We start from the raw sequence: 9,374 nt of genomic DNA, 5'->3' as shown, positions 1-9,374 counted from the left end.
CATGTTGGCAGCCATGCCTTCCCTAATATTTTGTTCTCATGAAACGGCTCCCCATTCCCTTTCACAGAAGCAGTGTGGGCAGGTCTTTGCCCAGTGCAGGCCACTGACCAGCCACAGGTGGGGAGAGTCCCAGCTCACAGGCCCCCAGAGCCCGAGGAGGCCCCTGGGAAGGGTCTGCCAGTGAGGTGATGAACTCACTGTGCTTCCTCCAGGGATCTGGCCTGGGGCCGGCTCGGAGCACTGGGCCAATGGGAGTGGAGGGGACAAAGCACACAGAGGGCTGCCTTGGTGTCTGAGCCTTCCCCAGTTCCAGGCCACACATGTCCCCCAGAACTACTCCCAAGGTGCCCTGAGAGAGCCTGTGCCCCTTGCATCCAACATGCTGGTCTAGCTAACAGATCCTTTCTCTTTGGGGTTTAAGTGGGAGACCCAGCAAGTGTGAAGGAAAGAGCACCAGACCTGGTGTGAGGCTGGGGAAGGAGCTAGGGCTGCTGCTGCTGCTCTGGAGGGCACTGAGGAGCCACCAGGCCAGCAGGGCTGCAGTGTAGACACGGCCATCAAAAGGCCGTGCCACCGGAGAAGTCCTTCTGTGCTCCCTCACTGTCCCCATAGTACCTCAGGGGCTTTCTGTTCCTTGTAGCAGGAACAACCTAAACATGCCACTGGACTCCTGCAAAAACCTTGGGCTGGAAGGGAGAAGCCCCAGCCATGGCATTAACTGCAGGGTGACCTAAATAAGTCACTCAGTCTCTCCCAAGCTCAATTTTCCCATCTGGAAATTGGGGAGACCAATCCCAGTTTCTCCGTATCCTCCCACAAGACATGGTGTTGGCAGGAGGCGGGGGCTGTGAGAACACAATGAGATCATAAATTGGAAAACACATGGAGACTCGGCCTCCAGTTACAAGTGATTCGTCATTTATGACCTTATCTGCACGAAAACACCAAATGGCAAATCCTTGCCTCTGTCCTCCCTCAGGTTAAAAAGATTCTTCTGTCATGCGGTCAATGGATACAGGAGAGTCTCCCTTGGGTGCCTGACTCCATTTGGGGGTGCAGAGGGGGTTCAAGAGAACAAGGCCCCAGCACAACCCTCCCAGGGCTCACAGTCTGTCTGAGATGATGAGATTCACACACACATAATCACTGCCATATTTTGGTGCACTGACTCGATGCCAGCCCTGAGCAATGTGTTTTATACATAATGCCAGCATCAGTAGATCAACCCCATCGCTCGGTGGTGCTATCCTCCGCCCTCATTCTATGATGAGGAAACAGAGCTCAGGGAGGTGGCTGAGAGGCTTGTCCAACGTCACAGTTGGGGAAGGTGGGCTAGAACCCAGGACGAGCTGAGTCTGAGGCCTTTGGTCTTCCCAGCACCCCTGGCTGCCTGTGAGGCTGTTGAAAGAGGGTCGTTGGGGGGTTCTGCCTCACAGTCAGTCCCTGACTGGCCCTGTGCTGGGCACGGGCATCCAGAACAGAATCTTGAGCTTTAACCCCTGAGGATCCTGTGGTGTGACCAGAGCTGGCTCACTTGCACATCTCAGAGCTCCCAGTGCCCCAAGCCCCATCCTGGCACAGCCGACCCCTCACCATCAAGAACCGTATCTCCAATGTGTATGCAGCTATCTCTTCAAAAAGACTATGAGCTTGGCCAGGTGCAGTGGCTCATGCCTGTAATACCAACATTTTGGGAGGTCGAGGCAGGAGGATGGCTTGAGGACAAAAGTTCAAGACCAGTCTGGGCAACACAGTGAGACCCTGTCTCTACCAACATTTTTTTAAAAATTGCCAGGCATGGTGGCACTTTCCTGTAGTCCCACCTGCTTGGGAGGCCAAGGTGGGAGGATCACTTGAGCCCCGGAGATAAAGGCTTCAGTGAGCCATGATCATGCCACAGCACTCAAGCCTGGGTGACAGAGTGAGACCCTGTCTCAAAATAATAAATATATAAATAAGAAAAAATAAGAAAAGACTATGTGTTCCATATTTGACAGGTTAGAGAGAATAAATCCCCTCACCTTTGACCCTTCATGAAGTCGAGATGGGAGGCTTCGCAAGGTCTAAGGAACTAGGTGCAGCTCAAGGTGTTAGCAACAGAGCCCAGTGTGAGCCCAGGGCATCTATGAGCACTGTCTCATTTCATCTGCACATGAAATGCTATTGTTATCCAGTGTTACAGATGAAGCTATGGTGGCTCAGGGAGGTTTAGTGACTTGCCTAGGGTCGCACGACTAGTTCTTGATGGAGCTGGGCCTCAATCTGCAGCCCTTTGAGTGGAGATCAAATTCTTCATCTGGCATTTAAGAACCTTTTGCAGGATGACCTCAAAAGCATCAACCAGACTGGTCTCCCTCCTCACCATACAAGCAGCTGTTTCCTCCTGTCTGGAAGGAGTGGACTTCAGATGATCTCTAGGACCTCGCCAGCCCTGACACTCTTCCCCTGAATGAAGCAGCTGCAAGGCTTTCTCCCGCCCACCATGCCCTGGAGATCCCAAACGCTCCAGATGAAACAGTGGCAGTGACCAACACCACGCGCTCTTACACAACACCCCAGTCTTCTCAAAGCAGGTTTCCAGGGGCGGGGGTGGGGGGATCCAGCCCTGGTGGGTGCTCGCCCATGGGAGGTGTCTCAGGAGCCCTGGGATAAGAGGTAGGAACCTTGGCTTCTGGTTTTGCTCTGTTGTCCCCTCTGGATGACAGATGACATGGGGCAGATGGGTTGTCCTTTCCCAGCCGATTTCTTCAGCTGGAAAATGGGGGTGGGGAAGGGCTGCGTAGCCTCTAAGTGTGATTCCAGTCCTGTAATCCATGACTTTATGAATAAAATGGAAATGAAGGAATTCTGGGCATTGGTGGGAAAGATAGGGGAGCTTTAGAACCCTCGGGAAGCTGGGCCTGTGGCAGAAGGTAGAGTTGCTCTCTCCACCTGGGCCGCTGCTTGCCCATAGAAGAGGAGCTGGAGCAGAGAGGAGATGGGGATTGATGCGACAAGGCAGAGAAGCTGAGCTACAAGGAAGGGAGAGGCTGAGAAAGGGGGAGCACAGAGAGCACACAGGTCAGACAGGTGGGAAGAGGGAGGGCAAGGGGCCCCGCCAAACCAGGCCCACAGCTACACAGCTGGGGCAGGAACTCCCAAGGGCAGAGTGACATCACTGGGCCACCCAGCACCAAATGTGGGAAGGAGGAGCCAGTCCAAAGGTGCTTTTTTATAAGGTAATATTTTGGAACTACTGACTGTGGCAGGGTTGGGGACCTGCTGTCTCTCCTGAGCTCTTCTGGTATCAAACTGTAAAATGACAGCAACGTCAACTAAGCAAAAGCAATATGCATAGAGAAAAGCCTAGAAAGATCTCCTGGCAGGGAGGAAGGAAATATACTGGGTAACAGGTATGCCAGACTTCAATAATATATGGAATATCTTATTTCTTAAGCTGGAGGGTGGGTACATGGGTGTTGATCATATTCTTCTTATACTCTTTCATATGTCAAAATACTTTATTTTAAAAAATCCCTGTAACATTGGGTGAATGGGAAGTTAAAAAAAAAAAAGAAAAAGAGGATAAAAAGAAAAAAAGAAAAAGAAATCCCTGAAAGGAAATTTGCTAAAATGTTATCAGTGGTACTTTGGAAGTATAGAATTATCATGATTGTTATTATTTTCTCTTTCCTTCTGTTATTTTCCAAATGTTCTACATTGAGCAGATGTGGAAAACAATAAACCTTTAAAAATAAATAGATAATCTATGCCTGCTTTGACCATAATTTCAGTCTTCAGTGGAAATTAAACACAAGTCGTTGAGCCACTGCATCCTCATATCCATTCTCTCATAGACTCAGAGGCTCAATAAATCTCCAACCCCGCTGTCATTCTCCATCTCTACCCTAAAGCTGGGCTTCTCCAAAGTAAAGCTTCTAATCCTCTTAGGCCCCTGAGCCCAACAACCCTCTAAGTACAGAGGAAATAATTCACTTTATAATAAGAAAGATTTGAGTTTGAAACTTAGCTTCAATGCCTACTGGTTGGTCACTTAACCACTATAAATTGGTTTCCTTATGTGAAGACCAAATAAAATAATATATCTAAAGCATTTGGCATTAATTTACAATGCCTGGCCCACAGTAAGTGTGTAATAAATTCATCATTATCATCTTCATTATTATCATCACTGATGACTATGCCTACCACTTCCTCTAGGAAGTCTTCTTGATGCAAGAAATATTTCAGTCTGAACTGGGCACCAACCTGTCCTCCTCCTGGCAAAAGATCTGGGTTCTAGTCTCAACTCTGCTACTAGCTGTGTGACACTGGGCACGTTCTTGCCCCTTTCTGCCTCAGTTTCCTCATCTGCAAAATGGAAGGCTTGACCTTCCTGCTCTAATAGTCTGTGACTAGGGTAATCATATAATTTATTCTTCAAGCCAGAATGTTTTTGAGAGCAAAAGGGTGTATGATCACTCTCAGGATGACAGCTTGAAGCCAAGACAGTTCTAAGCACACTGGAAGTCTGGTCACCCCACCCTCAACAGATCCATTCCATTACCTGCTTGCCCACAGTGTGGTACACAGAATAAGGACCCTCAAATGGCCGGGCACCGTGGCTCACACCTGTAATCCCAGCACTTTGGGAGACCGAGGCAGGCGGATCACCTGAGGTCAGGAGTTCAAAACCAGCCTGGCCAACATGGCGAAACCCCGTCTCTACTAAAAATATAAAAATTAGCTGGGCGCGGTGGTGGGCACCTGTAGTCTCAGCTACTCAGGAGACTGAGGCAGAAGAATCACTTGAACCTGGGAGGTGGAGGTTGCAGTGAGCTGAGATCACGCCACTGCACTCCAGCCTGGGTGACAGAGGGAGACTCCATCTCAAAAAAAAAAAAAAAAAAAAAAAAAAAAAAAAAAAAAAAAGATGGCAACTTCCTAGTCCCTGGAACCTGACGATGTTAAGTCACATGGTAAAGGGAATTACAGTTGCAGATCAGCTGAACCTTGAGATGAGATTATCCCAAATTATCTGGGTGAGCCCAATATAATCACAAAGATCCTTATAAACTGAGGAGAGAGACAGAAGAGGAAGTGTCAGAGGGATGCATGTGAGAACGACCCAACCAGCCACTGGCTTTGAGAAGGGAAGGGGGCCATGAGCCAAGGAATGCGGGCAGCCTCTAGAAGCTAGAAAAGGCAAGGATATGGAGTCTCCCCTCCCGCCTCCAGAAAGGAAGGCAGACCTGCTGATGCCTTGGTTTTAGCCCAGTTAGACCCACTCTGAACTTCTGACCTCAGGGCCGTAAGATAATAGATATGTGTTGTTTTAAGCCGGTAAGTGTGGTGCTTTTTTTTTTTTTTTTTTTTTTGATAAGAGTTTTGGTCTTGTTGCCCAGGCTGGAATGCAGTGGCATGATCTCAGCTCACTACAACCTCCGCCTCCTGAGTTCAAGTGATTCTCCTGCCTCGGCCTCCCAAGTAGCTGGGGTTACAGGTGTGCACCACCACGCCCAGCTAATTTTTGTATTTTTAGTACAGACGGGGTTTCATCAGGTTGGCCATGCTGGTCTCGAACTCCTTGACCTTAGGTGATCTGCCTGCCTTGCCCTCTTAAAGTGCTGGGATTACAGGCATGAGCACCACGCCTGTGTGGTGATTTGTTACAATAGCAATTGACAATGAATATGCCCAGTTTGGCTCAGGCTCAGTGATCCCTTTGTTTCTTTTCTTCCCTGTCCCCCTCTTCTTTCCACAGGTGTTGAGTGGGTCCCTTTGGCTGGCTGCTCTATGAATGCTGTCCTTCGTGCATAAGAACTAGTCTAAGCTCCCAAAGAGCTGGATGCTAATCCCTGTCCTGATACTAACTCACTCTGGGACATTAAACAGGTCAAAAAACTCCTCTTGGGCTTTTCTCTCTGTAAATGGAGGCAAACACTCCCTGCCTTATCTATCTTTGTGTGTGTTGGGTCGGGGGTGGGCTGACATTCAATCAACACTTACCGACTCATTCTATGTTCAGTTCTGAACTGGGGGCTGGGACACCAAGATGAACCAGATCTAGTCCCAACCTCATCCCACGCAAGAAGTTTAAGAAGCTCCCATTCTGGATGGGGAAACGGTTATGTGAGCAGATAGTTAACATGCAATGCAAGGACATAAAGATAGATGATTATGCAAGTACAGAGAGAAATATACAGGCCTACCTGCTGAGGGCATGGTTAGGGAAGGTTTCCTGAGAAAGGTGACAGCACAGCTAGGACCTAAAGGGAAGAGCAGTTGTTAGCAAAGTAGGTAAGGAGGGTGGGGGAAGAGGAGGGAAGAGTAGTCCACACAGAGGTAACAGCAGAAGCAAAACCCCAGAGATGTGAATCAGCACAGCGTGGGGACGGACGTGCAGGCAGTTTGGTGGTGTTGGCTTGGAAACTGTGTGTATAAAGGGGATTAAGTGGGATGATGGCCAAAGGCATGACGTGAACATAATAAGGCTGCATTATCAGTCTGTGTCTCCCAGACCAGGGCTGGGACAGGAGATGGTATGTAACCAAAAATTCCTCTTGACCTGGCTTGAAGTGATCTCTTCTAACTGTCTCATCCTCACATTGCCCCCCAGACATGTGCCAAAGGCCTGGCAGCTTCCCCAGCCTACTGCGGGGGATGAGGCCGTGCAAAATTACAGCCACTACGACGAGGCCGGCGTGACCTCAAGAGCTGGGTTTCATCATTCTGAAATCATGCTCCTGGCCTTAGTCAGAGCCAGAGAGGTGGAGGGGAGAGGGTGGGAAAGTGAAACGGGTGGCAGCAGATTTGGGCGAGGTGCCAGGGCTGCAAAAGGAAGCAGCTGGGACCAGAGTAGGGGGTGAGAGGCCAGCTCAGATGCTGTCCTTCAGGCTGTGTGACCTCAGGCCGGCTTCTTGCCCATCCCGGGTTTCTCTGGGCAGCACAGGTTCTTGGTTCCCAAGGCCTGTTCCCACTGGAGCCTCCTTGTGGAACCCAAGAACCTCAGGGCCCTTTCTCGTCATTTCTGTGGATGTGGCCCTTTGTAGGTGAGGAGGAGCCCCGGGCAGGCCTGCCAGGGTTTAAGGCAGGGCCCCACCAGGAGGCTGCTCTGAAACACCCACACTTCCAGGATAGTGGTGCCTTTGTGAATGGAACTGGCTTCTGCCAGGGACAAACCTATAGAGAGATCTCTAAGCTCTGGGTTCTGCAGCCCACACTGCCCAGAGGTGCTTCAGAGGTGCTTCCTATTTGTGTTCTGTATCCTCTTGGGTTTTTTAAGCAGTAGTTCCTGGGTGAGGCTGGGTGTATTCATTTGCTAAGGCTGCCATAATAAAGACTGGTGACTTAAACAAGAGGCATGTGTCTCCTCACCGTTCCGGAGGCTGGAAGTCTGAGATCAAGGTGTTGGTAGCGCTGGTTTCTTCTGAGGCCTCCTTCCTTGGCTTGTAGTTGGCCATCTTCCGTGTCCTCACATGGTCTTCACTCTGTGCCTGTCCGTGTCCTAATCTCTTCTTATAAGGACACCAGTCATAGTGGATTAGGGCCCACCCCAACACCTCATTTTACCTTAATTACCTCTTTAAAGACCCCATCTCCAAATACAGTCATACCCTCAGGTACTGGGGGTTAGGAATGAAATGTGTGAATTTGGGGGAACACAATTCAGTCCATAATCCTGGGCTTTGGGGTCACCACTGGAGCTTTTCTAAACACAGATGTCGGGGCTTGCCCCAGAGATTCCGACTGTAAGCTCCATGAAGGCAGGGGCTTTGCCCATTGTTGTGTCCCTACTACCTGGAACAGTGTCCGCATGTGCTATGTGCTCGAGAAACATTTCTGAAATGAATGCATGATTTAATAAATGGGATGGAGCCCAAGTGTTTGTCATTTAGAAAATTCCATGGTGGATTCTGATTCATCCTTGGGTGAAAAACCCTGAGACAGGATTGAGTTTCATCCTTCCTGTTGCTGGATGGGAAGCCTCACCCCACAGGAAGGAAAAGAAATACTAGGCCTGGCACTCCACAAAGAACATGCGCTCGTGGGACCTGCCCTGGCACCTCTCCAGGAGGCCCAGGACATGAGAGAAAAGGGAGGGTCCTCTGTCCTCTGGCATTTATAAGCTAGGAGGGTGTTTCTAAAAGGCACATGGGATCCTATCTCCCTGCTTAAAACACTTCAATGGCTTCCCCATCATGAACGGGATCAAGTCCAAACATTCACCTGCCTGCAGCACCCTTCGTGTATGGCCTCTGCCGACTCCACTCCCTCGCCTTTGCCACTCCCGCACAGGCTGTGGTTTAAGTCACACCAAATTCAGCACTGTTCCCTGAGTCCGTCATCCCTGTTACCACTCATCTCAGCATGTGCTTCCTGGGATGCCTTTCACCTTGTCTGTCTAGGAAATGTCTTCTCATCTTTTAAAAAGCCATTTGATGGCCAGGCACGGTGGCTCATGCTCGTAATCTCAGCACTTTGGGAGGCCGAGGTAGGCAGATCACCTGAGGTCAGGAATTTGAGACCAGCCTGGCCAACATGGTGAAACTCTGTCTCTACTAAAAATACCAAATTAGCCGGGCGTGGTGGCGGGCACCTGTAATCCCAGCTACTCAGGAGGCTGAGGCAGGAGAATTACTTGAGCCTGGGAGGCAGAGGTTGCAGTGAGCCGAGATCGCGCCATTGCACTCCAGCCTGGGCGACAGGAGTGAAACTCTGTCTCCAAAAAAAAAAAAAAAAGCTACTTGGGCTTGCTGAGGCCTTCCCTTAACCCGCTCCAGCTGCAGGGAGAGGGTGCATCCTCTGGGCCCCTGGAGTCCCCTTGTTTTTCCCTCTGTCATGTGCCCATTACACTGGTGGCAGATGCCCATCCTGACATCTCCACCAGCCTGGGAGCTCCTGAGAGCAAGGCTGTGTTGGTAAGGGGTGTCTGTACCTCGGTGCCCTGACAGGGCATGGCTCAGAGTCTAAATCCTCAGCAAGGTTGTGCTGACTGAAGGATGAGCACTGAAGGGACAAACAAATGCTCTGGGAGGAAGTGTCAGGAGGGACAGGAGAAGCTCCAATACAGGGCCTGGGTGTAAGAGTCATTTCTCAAAAAGTAGTGTTCTCTCTGTCCCTCTCAGACCCACAGTGGCAGAGCTGGGCCTGGAGTTGTGGCTCCCAGCCGAGCCTCAGCTCTCGGCCTCTGTTCTCTGCTTGCTCCCTGGGAGCTTCTCTGCGGCAGATTAGGGTAGGGGATGCTCTTGGAGCTGGCCAGTGGGCACCAAGCAGAGTCAGGGAGCAGAATCATAGCCTCAGGTGGGGACCTCAGAGCAGTAGGGCCAGCCAGGAAGCTCTGAGGGAGGGGAGAGGGCAGCAGCCCCAAGGGGAAGAGACTGGAAAATAACAGG

This window comes from Hylobates moloch, unplaced genomic scaffold (genome assembly GCF_009828535.3).
Source record: "Hylobates moloch isolate HMO894 unplaced genomic scaffold, HMol_V3 SCAFFOLD_11, whole genome shotgun sequence".
NCBI lineage: Eukaryota > Metazoa > Chordata > Mammalia > Primates > Hylobatidae > Hylobates > Hylobates moloch.
The sequence above is the reverse complement of the archived record's forward strand: the minus strand, read 5'-3'. Positions refer to the sequence as shown.